Source organism: Callospermophilus lateralis, chromosome 1, assembly GCF_048772815.1.
Source record: "Callospermophilus lateralis isolate mCalLat2 chromosome 1, mCalLat2.hap1, whole genome shotgun sequence".
NCBI classification, from domain to species: Eukaryota; Metazoa; Chordata; class Mammalia; order Rodentia; family Sciuridae; genus Callospermophilus; species Callospermophilus lateralis.
In genome coordinates this window covers 100,141,024-100,161,950 of record NC_135305.1, presented here as the reverse complement: position 1 = coordinate 100,161,950, position 20,927 = coordinate 100,141,024, and the positions used below count along the sequence as shown (strand labels likewise).

The following is a 20,927-nucleotide window of genomic DNA, read 5'->3' as shown; positions in this document are numbered from 1 at the left end:
TTAATTACAAGTTCAATTTTCTTGATAGTCATGGGCTATTCAAATTATCTACCTCAGAGTGAGCTGGGGTACTTTGTGCTTTTCAGGGAATCAGTTCCATGTAAGTTGTCAAATTTACACGTAGACTTACATGTAGTATTTTCCTTATTATTCTTATTATATCTTCAGCATCTATATCCATATCCTCTAATCTAATATTGGTAATTTGTATTTTGCTCCTTTTTCATCATCAGTTCAAATGCCACCTCCTCCAAAAAGCCTTCCCAAAACTCTCCCCTATGTCCTTCCAAAGCACATGAAAAGGTGCTCAACATCACTAATTATTAGGGAAATGCAAAAACAAAATGATATATCACCTCACACCAATAAGAATAACTACCACTAAAAAGTCAGAGAACCTAATGTGGAGAATTTTTAATAAAATTTTTAATTTAAAAAAAAGTTCTATCGGATTTATTGACATCTGGTAATAACATATGGGGAAGCAAAACAATATGAACATGTGTTTTAAAACTATACTCTCAGCAAAGGATTCATTTAAAAAAAAAAGCCTAGCTTAGCTTTCTCTGTAATTTCTCACTTCATTGATTATTCTAATTAGAGACATTTTGTGGCAGAGTAACATTATCTCCTTTTAACATCATCCAACCCAGTTGTTTTCTTGACTTTGTTTTAGAATGACTCTCTCCTGTATCATCTAATACAAGTTTCGCATTCTCATCAAAACCAATAATACAGCCTTCTTTCCTCATATTCACTTGCTCACAGAGCCACACCTGAATCCAGGATCTGTTTTGCACGTATCTGAAGATGAGGCTCTGCAGATGGGCTGCACCATCACTTTCTGCACTTTCTACCCCTGGCCAAAGTACACCTTGCTAGATTTTCAACAAGACCACACACCAACCAGCAAGTTACCTCAGAAAGCTAAAAAACGTTAACTCTTGTGCACTGCTAGAGGGAATATAAAATGGTGCAACTGGTAGAGAGCTAGTCAGTCATGCATGGATAGCAGGAAAAGGATAATGAAAGGTAACTGAAAACCACAGGAAGCCTATCAACAGGCAAGTACCTGGAAGTGAGGGACCTGTTATGTCAAAACCTCTCCTAACTAAGGAGGAAAACTATTATTTCTTTTTTTTTATTTCAACTTGTCTCCTTATTATGAGCTAAATTTAAGAAATCACTCTTTTCTTCTGATTTTATTTCCCACTTATTAAAAGGTCTAAATAACAATTAATGTATTATGAAAATATACTGAAAGTACAAGAGTTGATATAAAATGGTCATAAAGGTTCTCATGGAATTTAAGTAACCGAAGAATAAATCCAGCCAAGGTACAAAGCAGAACCCAGCCCAGAGGATGCACGATGTGCTGGTTTAATAGGGTTCTAAGAATACCATCAAATGCACACAGTAAACCACATGTGTGGTGACAAGTCATAGCCTAAGAAATATTTCCTTGGCATGATTCTTATCATTTTTTTTTTTTTTGGTCTGTGAGTTTCCTTCATTTAGTAACTTAGGATTCCCGTTAACATTTCAACATCAAAATAATTCATCCAAACAGGAGCCACTTTTATAGGTAAGATAAATCAGAGGATAATGTATTGGGATAGTTTTGTTCTTGTTTACAATCAAAAAGCCTTATATGATCAGGGATTGATGGGAGTGGGAATGACAAATGTACATTTCAGACTTTCATCAATAATGAAAAAAATAAAGCATTTTTATAGACTTAAAACTTGTCATTAGTGCATTTAGATTTTGAAGAAAGAATCAAAAATGTAAAATACCTGTACAATAATACAATGTTAATAGAAACTGGCCACATACTGAGACCATTTTTAGTGAGCTACCATTGTTTAAATATAAGAAAAGTAACTTCTTGGTCCAAATTAGTGAAAACTTAAAAAAGATTGTTTTTAGATAACATTATTTGAGGAGAATTCTTTTTCAGACAGATTCTGATATTCAAAACCACTATAACATAATTATGGATTAACCTTTAAATCACATCTTAAAAACCTGTCAGATTTCCATTTCTCCGTGAGATATTCTCACCACTGTGTTGTTCAATTCCACAGGATAAGCTTTCTTCATTATTATTACATAGTAGGGAGATTGCCATTCATTGCTTATCATCTTTTCGAAAAGACACAGGCAGACTTGCTAGACTAAAGCTGACATCTTTAAAGGCATGCAACAAGAATATCCCCACATGATTGTGAAGAAGCCACTCAGAGTCCCAATGATATCATCAGCAGGCATATCTTGCCACTCCTTAAAAAGAATAGCTGAACAAGTTAAAACTGAGGTTGTAAAGAAAACGTTATATATTGGTGTTACAAGGGAAGTGTTGAATATGTCCAGGGCCCGGTTTAGGTAATTGATCTGTGTGCTCACACAGATGACGAAGCTCAGCAGCAGAATCCAGGCCAGGGGATGCCACAGCACAGGCTTCCCAGCTAACAGTTCTTTGATGGTGATGCCCATGCCCTTTGCACAGGACACTGAAAACGCTCCAATCACAGAGCAGATTTTATGTACACAAGAATATTTGTCTATCTGTGGCGAGGTCCCACCACAAAGATTAATATCAAGGACACAATGACCACAATTGTTGCAAATACCACAAAACCTGGATCACCTAACTTGTGTGACATTTCAATTAACGTCTCAATCTCCTCTTCCTTTGGAGCATGGATGACCATAACTGTAGATCCTAGAATGCTTAGCAAACATCCAATTTTCCCATGAAGATTAAGTCTTTCATTTAGAAAGTATGAAGAAAGAATGGCACTTACGAGGATACTGAGAGCTCCCAGTGGAGTCACTAGCATGGCTGGTGCAAAGGCATATGCAGCGAAGTTGGCCACCTCGCCTGCCCCCATTGACAGTAGTCCAGCCCACCACAACCATTCTTTAAGATATGCATGGCCACCTTGACCTGCTCTCATGAGTCCTTTTCTGGCAAGTCACAGAAGGCCTTTTTTTTTCCCAAAATGAAACTCCCTCCTATGAAAATGCTGGAGGTCATAGCCAATCCCAAACCAATATAGAAATCATATTTTCCACGCCCTGGGCTCATTTCGTTTGTTACTTAAGAAGCTCCTGTGAATCACATTGATCACAGAACAGAGAAACTGCTGGCAGGGGGATGCCATCTTCACATAGGTAAGTTTAATATGGTCTCTCTTTTGAAAACCAGGGATGATTTATTCATTCTCATTTTCTTGTAAATACTACCCTTTATTTCCATTTAAAGTTTTTAACTTTCTGTTCCAGCCCAGGACTACCTCAAGCCCCACCGTGGCCAGGACCGAGGCCACCGCCGAGGAGAACCTGGGCGCTACTGAGTCAGGAAAACTATTATTTCAAGATCATGTCACACACTACCAGCTGGGCTGGACCTCCCTTATTACCAAAACTATCACAACCCCCAATCATCCAGGCAACCAAAACATTAAGACCCTCACAAAGGAAGCTTACTGAGGACTATTCAAAGGGTAATAAACCAATTAAATAGGCAGGAAATTGAGACCGAAACAGAGGGACTAAATTTCCTTATAACTCCAACTCTATAAGCGCCACACCATCCTCTCTTGGAGGTAGTCCATTCAGTTCCTATGTGGTCAGTCAAAAGTCAAAAGGTGAACATGGGCAGGACTCTCTGGAAACTTCCCTGGGTCCCCCAATAAAACTATTGGGCAGTTGGGATATGCCATTCTTCTCGTCTCTGAAAAGACCCATTCTCTCCCTTAAGAATGTCCCTTTTCCCTTTTCCTATCCCATCTAATAAATTCATGCCTGCTACTCTGAGCAGCATGTCTGAAATCTTTCTGGCATAATCACAAGAACCAATGAGAAAGGATTGCTGCAACTTCCTCAGTTTCCCAGCAGGACAATGCCCTGTAACACAATCATGGTGGAAAACAGTAAGGTATCCAGCCATGCCACTTCTGGGTATGTTCCCAAAAGCAGGAACTCAAAGAGCTATCACTATCCTGCATTTATGGTAATGGCATTCTGCCTACATTTTTGCTCAGTACCTTCTGCCAACCCACTTGCTCTTCCCTTGATACCCCAACCTATCCATGGGTTGTCTTTCTACCATGCACAAGCATCCTCCATAACACTCCACCTTTCCTGCCTCCCACCCTAACAAAAGGCTGGGTCTCTGCCCACCCATCTGTCAGTCTCCTTGGAATGCACCCTCTTCTCAGACCCTCAAGCACCAAGCCTGTTCACATGGCCCAGTCTCTATTCACTTCCCAGCAAAGCATCTCCTGAGACACCCCCTCTCTGTGCCCCACCACTATGTCAGTGGACCTGTACTCACCACACACATCCCAACATGGCCTGGTCTCTCATCTTGGCCCCCTCCTCCCTGTCCCTCGAGTGTCTGCATGACCTGGGCTGTCACCTCTGAGCTCAATATTCTCTGCCTTAGATAACATGTCCTCCCTCCAATACACACCCCTTAAATGCCATCTGGCCTCTCCTTCTCTTTCATCTCCAATCTCCCCTGGGGTTTTTCCTTCCTCAACTCCTTCAGCATGGCCTGCCCTCTCTTCTTGACCCTCTCTAACCCTGCCTTTCCCCCAACAAGTTTATGTGGCTCATTCTCTCTGCTCAACTGTCACTTAAAAGATCCTTCACTAAACCCTCTATCTCTCCCTCCAACCTTCACGATTCTAGGGGGTCTGTGCTGGTCCCTGTGCTGACATCAATATCTGGGAAGCTCCCTTTCCTCCCACCACCCAACCCTTCAGACAGGGAGTCCCTCCTATCAACTCTGCTGAATCATCCCTGCCCTATCCGTATGGCCTGTTCTCTCCCTTGGTTTTCTATCTAAGCTTCCTCAGGGCTCCTTCTTCCTTGGCCCCTCTCTTACTCCCTCCATAGAACTGGTCTCTACTCACTTTTCTGCATTTGCTTCTTTCTAATACTCTCTGTCCATAGTCTATCTTCTCCAAGTCCATCAGCATGGTCCATCACTGCCCTAATCCTTGTTGGCTCCCTCTCTTCCTGGCAAACTCCAAACCTGTCCACATAGACTGGTCTCTCCCCTGTCCTCTCAGCTCAAGCCCTTCTGGCATTCCTCTTCTGCCATGGACATCCCACCTAGGTGCAGAGAGACTCCCCAAGAACCTAGGTGGGGCTGACAATGACAAGCCCTTTCTCCCGAAGTCCTGCTTCTAGAGCTGCCCAGGCACCATTTAAATCATGAACCTTGTTCACTGTGGTGGAGGAATTCAGTTCTACATCTTGAATTTTTACTGCCATTGCATCATATGTTGTTTTATTTATCTGCTTTGTTTAAGGACAAGTCTTAGAAAGAAAGAAAAATAAGAGGTCAAAAGTAGAAGACAACAAGTTAGATTCAAGAATATTGCCTTTGCATCAAAACAAGACACTGGAGGAGTCATCTGATGCCCTTGTCCCTGTTATCATGGGAGAGCATGCTGTGTCTCCTCAGGCATGCAGCTTGCTCTTCTCTCATGTTGTTCCCTTAATTGCTTAAGGGACATTCTCATTTAATAATTCTTACTCTAGTGGTTTGCATATTTCTAGAAAACCACAGCTGAAATAATGAGATAAAGCAAATGGATTTCAGTTAGGGAGGGCTGGGAAATTTCTCATTCTTTGAGTCAAGTAGAAAGGGGAGACTTCCTTTCCAAATTCACAAAAACCCAATATATTCTATAGATTTTAGAGAAAAATCAAAAGTGCTTAGAATCTTGGCAAGTTTTACATTTAATAAAACAGATATAATAGAACAAATAACATTTAGATCTACTGAGGGCTTCTCCCCATGGTTGATGTACCCACTTTGTTTTTCAGAGATCTCCCCATCAACAACGGGGAGTAGCCTGAAAAACAAGGCTTAACATCACAAATGGTGAAGGTCTGCTACAAATCTAAATTCCCTTTTTTAACTGTCTTCATGTACAATGAACGTGTTGTTTTAAAGACCAGAACTCCTTAGGGGGAAAAAAAAACATTTGAACAGAATTAAGAACATAACTAATGATGAGGAAGGATATCAATGCCTTCAGTGGCCCAGTGAGGGAAGGCCCATGTTAAAAAACCATGGTGTCTATGAAAAGACTGCTTATTCCCAGCCCCAGCAAATCAGTCCACCAGCTTGAAGTACTGACCCCTGGAATGAATGCACAAGGATTCATGACTCAGGAAGCCCCCATCCTGAGCTCTATCCTATCCAGCAGATGGAAATTTCAAAGGGCAGCCTGGTGTATCCACACAGGTAGAGCTAAGCATAGAAAAGCAGATAAAAACAAGTGTGAGAAAGAAGCAGCTTTGCATCTGTCAGACTATAACCCTGGGCGATTGTACTGTATCTGATGAAGAACTGGTCTACCCAGCAGAACAAGCTGTTCTTAGAAAGAAGCCCTCAGATTCAGCTAAAGGAGACCTGGGGAGAAGTTAGAAGTTAGATACTGACCTGAAGGGTTCAGAAAGAAGACTTGTCACCCAAAAGGGGAGAGAATGAGTTGTCATCTTCTGAGTGTCCTCCCAGGCACCCAAACCTCAGAAGTATCTGTTTTAGTCAGCTATTGTGCTGCTGTGACTGAAAGATCTGAACAGAACAACTGTAGAGGAGGAAAAGTTTATTTGAGTGCTCCTGGTTTCAGAGGCCTTAGTCCATAGAAGGCTGGCTCCATTCCTCAGAGCTCAAGTTGAGGCTGAACATCATGGTGGGAGAAGGTGGCAGAAGGAAGCAGCTTACATCATGGTGATCAGAAAGCAGAGAGAGACTCCACTCTCCAGATACAAAATATATACCCCTAAAGACTCCCCAAATAAAACACTTCCTCCAGCCACACCCCACCTGCCTGAGTTATCACTCAGTTAATCTATCAGGTATTGATGTACTGCTATAACCCAATCATTTCTCCTCTAATGTTTGCATTGTCTCACATGTGAGATTTGGGGAGACACTTCATATCCAAATCATAACAGTATCCAACAGATCAGAATGTGTGACAGGAACAGACGGAGTAGGCCCAGCCTCAAGAAGGGATGTGTCTAAGGACGGCTGATAGCTCTTAAAGCCACTCTGGCCTCAAAAGAGCCAAGAGGTGAGTCAGCCAGCACAGAGATCTCCTGGATTGTATGAGGCCAGGCAGCAGAACTGAGCAGCACACCTCCAAAGACCTTGATGTCTGCAGTCACAGATGCTACAGCAGCACAGCAAAGATCTCCTCCTGTAACTGTCATTTCTCACAGGCTGTTTCATTTCTCCCCAAATACAGAAGTAAATTGATTTTTATTGTGTGAGAGCTTGGCCTTTGTTGTTGAATTTATAAACACATAAAGGGCAAATGATTATGATTCACCTCAAAATGTTGGCTCTTTTATCACACAGACACACGTATAAAAAAAAAAAAGATGCTGAAAAATACAGACATGGATTTGGACTCTGGAGCTCACTAGTTATGATACCAGAGTTTCTATAACCTCAGTTTCCCTGCCAACACTGAGTTAGTGAAAGAGTTACATGGATAAATGGAGGTTCTTATTAGCCATGTAAAAAAAGCTATAGAGATGACACTGGTTATTCTAGTAAAATCTATAACACCAACTACATATGTTAGAATAATGACTTTTACTTCTATAAAACTTTTAAGATTTATTAAAATAGCCAAGAAATATGGAAAACACAATTTACCAATTTAATATATTATGGAGTTGATGTTTACATCTCCTAAAATTGTATTGAAGCTCCAGCTCCTCATGTGACCCTCACTGGAGGGAGGGCCTCTGAAGAGGTGATAAGGTTAAATGAGGTCACAGGGTGGAGCCATGACCCAATAAAATTAGTGTCCTATAGGAGGAGACACCAGTGAAATTGTGCTCTTGTGTTTTCCCCCATTTGAGAACACCTCATGAGGTGTCCATCTGCAAGCCAAAAAGAGTCATCTCCAGGAGCTGAATCTGCTGATCTCTTAATCCTGGATATCCAGCCTCCAGAGCTGTGAGTAATAAATGTCTATTGCTTAAACCGTACTATCTGTGGTTTTGTTTTTTGGGGGTTTTTTTGGTTATAGCAGGCTAAGCTGACTAATATACACAATAGTCACCATAATTCTAATATCTGTTACTGTATACATACATATTTACAGAAGGAGGGTTGGAGGAATACAGATACAAACATGGAAATGCTGCAAAATTCTTCTAGAAGCAGGAGGGTAGATAGGTAAACAACTGATAGAGCATAGCAATAAATGGATGGATGGTTGACAAATAGATATAACTCATCCTAAATGTACTTTAATTTTAATTATTCACTTGAATTTACTTAAAATTTATTTTTTTAAAGCTGAAATTAAAAAATTAAATGTTAAGGCTCCGGTCAATGTTTTTTGGGTTTTTTTAACCAGAAGGGAGAATTCAGATTCCTTAAAGGTGTTTTAAAACACACAAAAAGGTTAAGAATCGAGAAAACAAGGAGCCATTTCCACATTCTGCATCTTTAATGATCCTCTGTTGGCTGGATTCCACTGTCATATTTTTTTTTTCAAGAAAGGCTCATGGACAATTCCTTCTCTGAGATTTGTACTTGAGAAAGTCTGTCTATGAGTTTTTGTTTTTTCTTTTTTAGGTGGTATTGGCAATTGAACCCAATCTACCACTGAGTTACATCCCCAGACTTTTTTTTTTTTTTTTTTAATTTTGAGACAAGGTCTCTCCAAGTTGGCCAGGTTGGCCTCAAACTTGCAATCCTCCTGCCTCAGCTTCCTGAGTGGCTAGGATTATAAGCATTTGTCATCGCTCCCAAAGAAATTTTGGTAGTGTAGAAAATTCCTGGGTCATGCTTTTCTTTCCTCAGAACTCTCTAAATGTTGCTGGGCTGGTTCTGACTTCCAACCTCCAACCTCCTGAGCATGGTCCTACTCATCCACCTTTGCCTCTTCATACCTCTGGTTCCACTGAACTGCTTCACTGGATTTCTTTTTTAAAGAAAGTATTCGTTGGTTCTACATTGGTTGAGATTTTTAAGAGTTCTTATTACTGCCTTTAGACTTAATAACAACTTTACTGGATTAACATTTTAGAGTGATTATTTAATTGCCCCAGATAATTGCTCAATTGTTTTTTCACTTGAATATTGAGAAGCCTGTGGTTAGCCTGATTTTATGTTGCTTTTTGTATATAAATTGCATTTTCTTCCTCAAAATAATTTTTTTCTTTTGTAATGCAGGGGATCAAACCCAGTACCTTGTACATTCTAAGAGAGTGCTCTACCACTGAGCCACACCCAAACCCCCAATTTTTCTTTTCTCTTAAAATTCAATAATTTACCATATTCAACAACTGAACAATATTTCCATTTAATAAGAATTTTCTAGAGTGTTTTATAGTGAATATCTTCAATCTATAAGTTCAGATATCTCTAATTTCAAGATGTTTTTCTTTTTTTTTTTTTTTTAATTAGGCATTGGAACTCAGGGCACTTAACCACTGAGCCACATCCCCAGCCCTTTTTATATTTTATTTAGAGAAAGGGTCTCACTAAGTTGCTTAGGGTCTTTGCTAAGTTGCTGAGGCTGGCTTTGAATTTGCAATCCTTCCTCAGCCTCCCAAGCCACTGTTCTGGGCCTATGCCACTCTGCCCAGTTCATTTTTTAAACTACCTCTGTTTATTGGTTGGGTTTTCTAATTAAAGTTCATAAATTTTAAAGTGAATTGCCTATGTCTTTGACTACTTATATTAATCTATTAATCTATTCAATCAGATATGCCATCAAATCTGTCAATTTTTTCTAATTGCGGTAATGTCTCTGAACAGCACCTATGTATTCACAACAATCAAATCAAGCCTTTCTTCTAGAAGAGTTGATTAAATTCTCACTATTTTCTGTGCCTGCTCTGGTTTTCAGTTTTATGAAGGTGCTCATTTTGGTATTCACTTGGTAGTATATGCTCTAAAATTCCCCTTTCATCTTATTCTTTGGGGCTTTATTCAGTTGTCAGGTTCTGTCTTTTCTGAGACTGTACTGAATATCACTTTGTTACTCAGGGGACTAGAGACTCTGTGGCAAATTCTTGCCTAGGCATTTCTTTTAACTCAGCACGAAGACACTGAAAATGTCAAACTCTGCTCATTGTCTTGCTTCTGCTGAGGTCTTGAGAGTCCACAGTGGTAAGTAAGGGCTCTCATCCTTGAGGGTTTCTTGAAACTTCTCTCCAGGCCTTGTGTCTACCCTGAGTCCACTTCTCTCAAGATTAGAAACAATACATAAGAACTGTTTAAGATTTTGTTGACTCCTCTTTTCCCAGTATGGCCTCTGGGGAATTTTAAAGGTGTTAGATGCTGCCCAGAAAAACCTCTTTCTTTTCTTGGCTGCCATTCTTGAGTGCTATGTCATGAATTTATACCTTTCTTTCTTTGATCCTGGAAATTTTGCTCACTTTTTCCTACTGTCTATTAAGTTATCAGGAATTGGGGGGAGGGAGCTTCTAAAATCTTGAGTTAGTTATAAGTTCCTCTTTATTAGGAAAGCTCTCTAATTTTTTTAATAAGTAATAGATTTAATCTCAGAGGGAATTGTCAGAATAAAAAAGCAGCAAATGTTAACCCAATAAATTCAGGAACACTTTCTCTTCCATTTGAGGCTGACAAGGGAACCAAGAAGATAAATGGGCAAATTATTTTTACAGAAGCAACTTAGTAACCAGGGATGTAGCTCAGTGGTAGAGTGCTTGCCTAGCTTATGTAAGACCCTGAGTTCAATCTTTTGCACTGCAAAATAAAGTAACTTAGTGATGTGGCCCGAGAGGAAAGAAGTATAGTACCCTCACTGTGCAGTTCCATGATGAAAACCATCAAGTAGAGATTGTAAGAGAAACCCAAGACATCTAAACATGGGTTTTGGTTTGGGGTATCTGAGTGAAAGGGTTCAGCCTCAAGCCAGCCAAAGAGCACTTGTAATATAAGACCAAAAAGTAAAATTTTGGAAATATATAAAAGTGACAAAGTTTCAAACGGGCTTATTCAGTATACTATTTGACATTCACTTATAATTAATTCCTATGGACTCATCGGGTCCACATTCATTTTGCTCAATGCTAAAGCATAGCAACATACCAGTTCCTGAAGCCAGTTCTCACACAAAAGCTTATGTGTGAGACAATGCAGGAAGATTCAAAGTTGAATGAAGCCAGGCACAGTGGCACCAGCCTGTAATCTCAGCAGCTGGGAGGCTGAGGCAAGAGGACCTCTAGTTCAAAGCGAGCCTCAGTAACTTATCGAGGCCCTAAACAACACAATGTGATCCTATCTCTGTATAAAATATGAAAATAAGGGGCTGGGGATGTAGCTCAGAGGTTGAGGGCCCCTGAGTTCAATCCTCAATACCAAAAATAAAGTTGAAATGATTGGGTTGTGGAAGCCTTAACCTAATCAGTGCATTAATCCACTAGAATGGATTAGCTAGGCCATAACTGTGAGAGGGTGAGGTATGGCTGGAGGAGGTGGGTCATTGGGGGAATGCCTTTGGGATATATATTTTGTTCCTGGTCTGCCTTATGTGTGTATGTCTGTCTGTCTGTCTGCCTGCCTGCTTCCTGGAGGCCATGTCCTGAGCTGCTTTCCTCCTTCACACCTTTCCACCATGAAGTTCTCCCTCACCTCAGGCACAGAGCAATGGAGTCAGCCATCTAAGGAATAAGATCTCGGAACTGGAGCAACAAATAAGCTTTTACTCCGCTAAGATTGTTCTTGTCAGCTCTTTTGGTCACAGCAACAAAAATCCTGACAGGTAAGGAGCCGAGTCCTACGCTGACTCACCTGCAGCATACCACTTAGCATTAGAAGTTCAAGAAAGAAGAGCCCTCGCTCCAAGCCAAGTTCACTTCCCTTGAAGAAAGGAAACAACACCACATACACAGCCCCAGACAGCAGAACTGTGAGTCCCAGGCACAGCTTCCAATGTCCCCCAATCACTCCACACTTGGGTTGTATCTGGCCAAGAGGGAGGTGAGAGGAACATGGACCATTTCAGCTATGGGAAGCTCTCGGCTCGGGGCCTGCAGCCTTTCTCCCTCGCTGGCAACACAGCCCATTAGAGCTCATTTAGTAGGTCTTGTTCTCAACTCCAGCCGTGTCTCCTCAGTACCTGTCATTCAGCTTGATATGCAGGGGCTTCGCCAGAAAAAATTGGCTAGATTCTCATTCTTCTTAGGTTTGGCCTTCTTTATAAATTCATGAATATTGCAAGGACGATGCCAGGACCTAGGCTTTCTCTGGGAACCAATGTGTTTAACTGAGTTAAAATCAAGCTACTACTTTCAAAGAATGGTTCACTCAGGTAGCAAAATCCTTTCTATGATAATCTTGGAAGCAGTATTCCTGGGTCTCCCCACATGCTCCTGGCAAGATGAGCCACACGAGGAGGTTTCTTATCATTCTGTGCTGCTCCCATCAGAGAGATGGGCTCTGCTGGTCACCCACACTGGAAGCTCTGCCCTGCTCTGTCCTGAAAGCCATCAGCTTATCTTGCCTTAGGCCCCTTAGAGACCAGTGCTTCCTCCCTAGCATGTTCCCCAAAGCTGGTCCCTTCACGTGCTCACACCCCTACAAAACACCCCTGGGTCTGTGCTTTCTCCGCCAGACTCCACCATCCATGTGTCAGGTCCCATTGGTGGCCTGTTGACATCAGATCAGATGTAGTTAGGACACAGACTGAAGGTTCCCACTTCCACTTCCACCTGTCTTCTCCAGAAACCATTTATACAACTAGGACTCTGATCCACTCCTGCAGCCACCTGCTCAGGAAACCATCCTGTTACCTACAGCAAGAAGCCAGCCTCCTATGAGTCAGACTTTCTGCACTTGCAGAAAGCAGTGTCATCTCCAGTGACAACCCAGGACGCTAAAAAATAAGTAATGATCACCCCAAATTCCCAGGACTTATTAACAGACAGCTTCTTGGTGCCGGGGGGGGGGGGGGGGGGGGGGCTGGTATTGCTGGGGATTTAACTCAAAGGCACTCAACCACTGAGCCACATCCTCAGCCCTATTTTGTATTTTATTTAGAAACAGGGTCTCACTGAGTTCCTTAGTGCCTCATTTTTGTTGAGGCTGGCTTTGAACTTGTGATCCTCCTGCCTCAGCCTCCTGAGCCACTGGGATTACACGTGTGCACCACTATGCCCGGCACCAGGCAGCTTCTTTAAGTTCATCCCCATTTCCAGCTTAGGACCAACCAGAGAAAGCTAAATATGCTCCCCTAGCCAATCATATGGGAGGCTCTGTGGATCTTTTCCAGGCCAACAGCCTCCAGGAGGACTCAGCAGGAGCTCTCTTTTCCCTCTGCCTACATGGGAGTCTCAGTTATATCCATTGAGGGTGAATGGCTCCCTTACTGTAGCTGCTATGGTCCCTTCTTTCCTCATTTTGGTGGTCTTTTTTTCTCATTTGGGTGGTCTTTTTTTAATGTTTTTATTTTATTTATTCTAATGTGTTAAATATAATAGCAGAATGCAATTCAATTCATATTACACAAAGTAGAGTCACACCACTCATGTTTTCATACATGTACTTAAGTTAATGATGTCAATCTCATTTGGGAGGTCTTTTTTTATTCCTACAAGGGACACAGCACAGAGGTCACCAGCCTCTGATCCTCATTCTCTTCCTAGACAGTAAGAATTATTGATACCCAGAGAGGTGAGATGATGAGTTATATGGCTGTGAAGTAGCCAGTTTCAAGCTCAAATATGGGTTTGAGCTCACTGTTTTTAGTGACTTGCTTAATATAAACAAGTCATTTCACATTGCCAGTTGATATAAAGGAGAATCAGAAGACAGCAATGTGGTCTTACTGAACTGACCTTGGATATCAGCCATTAACTGCCCCCGGTCCTCTCTCCAGACATTGATGTGTCACCAGAAAGAGCTGCTTCCAGGCACTGTCCTTCTAGATGAATGCCCAGATACTCTTCTTTCCTTCATTAATCCCAAAAGAATGAAAATGAACTCAATTATCTCAGAATGTAGCAACAACAAAAGAAAAATCACTCCTACATATAAATTTTTCATTGAGATTCACTAAAAAAAAAAAAAGAGAGAGAGAAACCACTTAGCAACTTTAATAAGGAAAACAAATTTCTCTTTAGTAATAGCTATCCTCAAGTTAATTGGAGGAAAAAGAAATGTTTTTGTGCTGCCTACCTGCCTGGGGGAAAAGCACAGATGATCATGAATCTTCAGGGAACAATGGAAATAATAGATGCAACTAGAATTCATCCACATAAGATTTCAGCTGAGACATGTCAAGGGGCTCAGAGCTTGCTATCTAAGGCAAAGACCCAAAAGTCTTTTGAAATCTTTATGTATCATCAGCAGATTATGAAAGTGTTGAATTTTTTATCTGGGTTGTCTCACTCAAAGGTTTATCTGCTCTTTGTCTCCCACAAAATAATGAAAATGGAGCCTCATGACCAACTTGCACCCACCACGTTGTCAGCAAGTTTTCACAACCACAGAAAGGACATGAGGACATTGGCATTGCGGGATTGGTGGGTACAGAAACTCCTATTCAGTTACATGATGCTTATAATTAAAGTATGTGATAAATGCATTGACAGGCATAACTGCTTTCAGGAAAAGGGGCTGTCAGAGAAGGAGGCTGGGACTTCGGGTCTCCTGTTAGAATGGAGAATTCGGTGACAGAAATACTCCCCCTGAGAGCAGCTAGAGAAACGGGACTATGTACAATAATCATTGACTTAAGGGCTTCTACAAAATGTGGGGGGAAACAAGAACTCAAGAGAGTTAAATCCAGCCGGGTGCAGGGGCACACACCTGTAATTCCAGTGGCTCAGGAGGCTGAGGCAGGAGGATCACAAGTTCAAAGCCAGCTTCAGCAAAAGCAAGGCACTAAGCAACTCAGTAAGACCCTGTCTCTAAATAAAATACAAAATAGGGCTGGGGATAGGGCTCAGTGGTCGAGTGCCCCTGAATTCAATCCCCATTCCCCTCCCCATACCGCAAAAAAAAAAAAGAAGAAGAAGAAGAAGAAGCATACAGGTCCACGACTGCACACAGTACAGTTTATTGGGTGATTTACTGACAGAAAGGTGGTCCTGGGTTACAAGACCAAGGGGATCCCTGGTCAGAAGTAGGGACACATATTGGTCAGGACAAAAGTGATTTCCTCCAAGCCATATGTACCTGGTTTATCTCATTTCAAAGAGGCACATTTCTGGCTCCAGGGCCCAGGTATAAAGTTCCACATACCATTTTAATGGCTTTGTGTACGCTGAGCAACTAAGTCGGAATCCTGGCCAAGGTTACTCCAGGGCCGTCACAGTGGTTACTACTCAAGATGGCTGAATTAATTAAGCAAGTCAGGCACTGCCTTCTCTTCCCTGAGAAGTGACTTCTCCTGACCTTTTGGCCTCTAGCCATGCTCAGACCTCCATGTGCCTCAGGAGAAGCCAGCTGAAGTTCTTCAGCTCTTCCTGCAGGGCTTGAAACATCTGCCTCTTTGTTCTCAAAAGCATGTCTGCTTCTTCAGTCTCACAGCATGTTGGTGCCAATTTTCCTACCCTGGGACAAAGCTGTAGATTCTGGGGTCCTTCAACACAGCCAGTCTCTCCCCACTTCTGAGAGTGTATGAGACAGAAAACTAGAAGAACACCATGGCTTTGAAATAAAAATAAATAGTGTTTGCAATTTCTCTGTGCTGAGAACACAAAGGTTTTCAATGGATTGCCCTAGAGAACCATCCCCTACAGATAAGTGTAACCCAGAGAGAAAAGTACTCCTCCACACAACCCAACTCCATCTATTGAGTCAGAGTGATCAGACCCATTCCACCTGCTCAGCAAAAGCAAAAATGAATCCTCTGTGGTGCCTCAATAGTTTGGTCTATTATTCAACAAAAGAAGTATAGACATGCAAAAAGACAGGCCTTATAGCCAACAACTGGAAACAAAAATTGACAATAAAAACACAATCAAAAATGATCCAAAAATTGGAGTCAGCAGACTTTTTTTTTTAAAGCATTAGCTGGAGTTCTGCTTCCTGTAAGATGGAGTAAGTGTAACTTTACTTCTAATGCTAAGTAAAGCTGAAAATTATATATAAAACATACATGAGATTTTGAAAGAGGCAGAGGAGAAAGTAGACCATATAGGAACCTTGGGACCCAAGGAACAACATAGTATTGGTAAGTTCCTTGGTTTTCTGGCCTCTTAAATCCCAGACTTGGAGGCTGGGGTCATAACTCTGTGATAGAAGACATGCTTGGCATGCATGAGGCCCTGGAATCAATCCATCAAAAATAGAAATAAAAAAGAAGTCAGCAACCAGAAACACCAAAGGGCACAGACCCAAAAATGACCCCAACAAAGCCTATTATCTCAAGCAAAGAACAAGGGAAATGGGTGGACTAACAAAACAGAAAACTTAGTCAAAAATCACTCTACTTCAGACAATGATAAAATAAAATTTAAAAATAAAATTTAAAAACTGTGATCTCTCTCTTCCATTTTTGCTGGAAAAGGCACAGTGGGGAGACCAGAATTCCATTCTTATGAGGCTGCAATGAGGCACCCCAACATCCCTACCAGGTTGCTGTCAGAGAAGGCCAAGTAGGAAGCTGGGACTCACATTATCACCCAGTGACAAGGCCCTGCCACTATGGTGTCAGTGTACGTGAGGAGTCAAAACTTCTACCCCTACTCAATGACAAAAGACAAACAACCTATGCCAATTCTTAGATGGTATACATGTTAGAATTACCTGACCAGAAAAAAAAAATTATCTGACCAGGATTTAAAAGCAGCTATGATGAAAATTCCAGTCATCATGATCTTACTTACTGAAACAATTGAAAAGTAACAAGGTACATCAGATAGAAGAATTCATAAAATGTAGAAGATTGTAAAGAAGAACAGAGTGAAAATTTTAGAACTAAAAATGCAGTAACAGAAATAAACTGCTTTGTGGATGGACTGAATCACATAGTGGTGGAGACAGAGTAGCAAGTAAAGGTGACATATGAGGCCGTTTCCTGTCTTTCCTGTCCCACATTTACAGCATTTCACCCTTGTCATCCTACCTCAAAGAGCACCCAGAACATTATGTAGACATAATTCACTGGGAGTGACTCTCTCCCGAGTCCAAGCCAGCACCAGGAACAGCACAGATATTCCCCATCCATGTTACATCCTACCTAGGGAACCCCGCTGTGGTGCCAGATGCATCAAAACAACCCCATGAGGCTGACCTTACCACCAAATGAGGGAACTGAGGCTCAGTGCCAAGATCACACTGGCCAATGGCAGAGTAGACAATGGACCCATGTGGGTCCTGCTGTCCTCACAGAACCCTTGTCTCCAAACCTTCAGGGTCTCATTGCAAAGAGGGATGGCCAAACAGTCCTCTTTGTCCCTTCTTTAAACCTTGAAGAAGGCAATCTTCTGGAAATGATAAATTATTCCAATTCTCAGCCTTTTCTGAAGCATTACACTTTAATAATTTCCCAAGAATAACAGAGAAGGAAATTAAAAAGAATAACAAAATAATTTAAAAGTTATAATAAATCTCAAAAAAAAGTGGATGATTTTGAGTCATTATATCTCGAAGAAATGGTTCTGGCAAAGGTTACCTCCCTGTCACTAAATTCAGTAGACTTCTCAAGCCCTCACCCTACCTGATCTCTAGCAGACCCAAATGCTACTGCTGCACCAGCAGCTGCAATGACCCTGCATTCCACAGCACCATCCACCGTGGGTCTCTTATATCTGCAACCTGGTCATTGCTCCTTCTCTCTTCCTCCTTTAAATGCCAGAACCCACAGGGGCCCCAGGCTCACCTGCCTCTCATCTCTTCCTCCCTAGGAACCTGTCTTAACATATCCAGGAGCCTCTGAATGCCAATCAGATGCCAGCCCTTGGGCTGCAGACCACCGCCTCAACCTCACTCTGCGGACTCCTCCTTTGTGTTTCAAACCCAAGATGCCCAGCTGTGGGACAGGAAGCTGGGTACCAATTTCTCAGTCATGGTCATTAGGCTGGTTCCATTTTTAGTTCTCCCACTTGGAATTCACTGGCCCCTCAGTATGCAAGCAGGCATCCTTTATATGTTCCGGAAAAGTCTCAGTTATTATATTTTCTAACATTGTAACTACCCCATTTTTTTTTCTTTTTTCTCCTTTCTTCTTCTGGGATAGATATGAGAGGTATTTCAGGAGCTTGACTTAGGAAGGGACAAGCAGGTTCCCTCCTGAGACTGACTCATGGCTTCCTAGAAAACACTGAAATGTCTTCATTCTAGTCTTTAGCAAAGCTTGGCTACAGGCTTACCTAGTAGATAAGCTGACTGTCCAGCCAAGGTATCTGAAAGGTGTCAGCATGGATTAGAGACAGGAGTGGCCAAAAATGAAGCCAAGTTAGCTGTAGTCATGGTGATCCTGGAGAAGCATGTGTCTTAAAAAAAAAAAAAAAAAAAAAAAAACTAGAAATGGCCTAACAGGACATCAGGGCCCCACCCAGGCAGGCCATGACTGAGTAAGGATCAAAGCTCTGGGCACCAGAACTAAAACTTAGCCTGGATCTGAGAGAAAACCCAATCTAGGGGTTGAGCTGTGGACATCTACAGCAAAGAGACTGACTCTACCTCTGCTGGTCCACCCATCAAAACATAGAGGCAACCCCACTGGGCCAGTCATGACTGACGTCAGTGATGGGAGGGTCAGTTCTCTTCCACTGCTACTCCCAAAATAATTCAGACTAGAAAAGAGAGTCAGCATTCCAGAAAATTTGCCTCATGTTTACCCAACTTTCAATAGAAGACTCTCAAGCAAAAAAAAAGACTATAGGCTTACTACAGTTTTGATCCGGAATGTCCCCCGAAGGCCCATGTGTTACAGGCTTGGTCCCCAGTCCCATGGCACTATTGGGAGGCAGTGGAAAGAGGGCATATTCTCATCCCCTTTCTTCTTCACACCTGAGCCATGAGGTGAACAGACTTTACCACATGTGCCCACCATGACGTACCTGCCCACCATGGGCCCAAAACATTCATACTATGTATATGCACACATATATTGTACTCTCACTCTCTCTATCACATGAGCACACACCCACCACACATGGGTGTAAACACATATATGTACACTCTCCACACATAATGACACGCTGCCCCTGAAGACAAAGGTCCCCTGCAGAGGAAAAGGGATGTCTGCATAGGTTGATGTCAAGGGGAAACTCAGAAGACAGAGACATGGAGAACAGCCTTATTCTTGCCCAAGAAGCGAATCTACCCCCATGGGTAAGGCCTGGACTGCAGGATACTATAACCAGAGCTGCTCCTATCCCACCAGGGAGCAAAAAACAGGCATGGAACCGCAAGGCCTCTGCTGCCAGCTGACCTCTTTATCAGGTTCAGGGCTGACTAACCAGGCTGAAACCTCCAAAACTGTAGGTAAAAATGAACCTTTTCTCTTTATATGCTGAGTATCTTAGATATTTGTTATAGTAATGGAATACTAAAATCTTCAAGCAAGAAATAAAACCCTCTGGGACAGTATATTGGTTCCCATTCCCAAAACATTACGTACAAGAGAGTGTCTATTGGAACTTGAAAACAAACACAAAACCTGAATAATAAAGCACATTTCAGAAAGAGGTCTGGATCCTTTATCTCAAGCTCAGATAAACATGCCTGATTTGCTCCACAAAGTCTCTGGGTGCTCTGCTGGGAGTAAACCCACAGAATGAGTGGGTTGAGGCTCAGAAGCACTTCTCACACTGGGATGGAAGGAAATGATCATTCCCTGGTCCTGAAGGGTTAAAGAGGACTTGCAGGTGCCCTGATCCGGAATGTAAATCAGCACACTGCTCTCTTCACCAAAGAAAATCTTCCAGAAGGCATGCCAGCTGAGGTACAGGGTGCACTGAGCACTTGGTTGTTCCCATGGTGGGCAAGCTCTCTAGAGCACAGGCCTCTCTCCCTGCCTGCTCCAGTTCTATACCATTTCCCCGTCCACCACAGAATCCATATCAGAACAAACATGATGAATGGAAAATTCCTTAAACATAGAGTGGTTCTTATTATGCCAATATTTCAGCTTTTAAATTTTGGAACTCGATGAGACTCATTATTGGTAAATAGCATGAAAACAATATGAATTATGTATGACTAATGCACTAATAAAAACATTTTTAAATAATAAAACAAGTGCAGCTTTTGTCTCTTCTTAAAGGTAGTTCTCAGTAAACCTTAACATCTTAAGTCAGAATCTGGCACAAGTCTTATAGGCATAAATACAATATCTTCTTTTGCTCTATTAATTGATGTGGTTGGTTCTGATCACTCCTGTTACCCAGGATTTGTCCTCCCCTGGGGGTTTCTACCTCACTGACCCACGAAAACACAGAGCATACTGAAGACAGTTCTAGGCTTCTTGTTTTCTGGCTTTGAAAAAAACAAGCCTTTGGGTAGCAAACCTAGAATCTTCTTTCTAAATGTCAAAAGTCAAGGGTTTGCAACACTCAGTCTTTCTGCTCCCTGGGCCTATGGCAGCCAGGGAAGCTGAGAACAGTGGCCTCACCTCCTCCCATGGAGCCAAAGAATGTACAACTTTCAGCCTCAAATGCAGATGAGACCTGACAGCACAATGGGTCCCAGCAGGGCTGAGCCAGGCATCAGGTGAGAGTGGACACAGGATGGGAAGCAGCCTCCACAGTCTAGGGCAGGTGAGGACAAGGATATCTCCACCCATGCTGCATGGTGGGAGGCAAGCTCAGGAAGGACACCTGTACTCACACCACACATGCACACCACATGCACACACCACATGCACACACATAGCACACACTTGCTTTCTTGTATGCATGCATGTACACACACTTACACGCATGCACTCTCACACTCACGTGCGCAC

At 42.1% G+C, this 20,927-nt stretch overlaps 2 pseudogenes; both read right to left on the bottom strand.

Annotated features, from left to right (window-relative positions):
• Positions 1 to 593: 593 nt before the first annotated feature.
• Positions 594 to 1,834, bottom strand: LOC143397745 (small nuclear ribonucleoprotein E pseudogene; annotated as a pseudogene).
• A 186-nt stretch (positions 1,835 to 2,020) lies between these two features.
• LOC143405949 (magnesium transporter NIPA2 pseudogene) lies at positions 2,021 to 3,091 on the bottom strand (annotated as a pseudogene).
• Between the last annotated feature and the right edge of the window lie 17,836 nt (positions 3,092 to 20,927).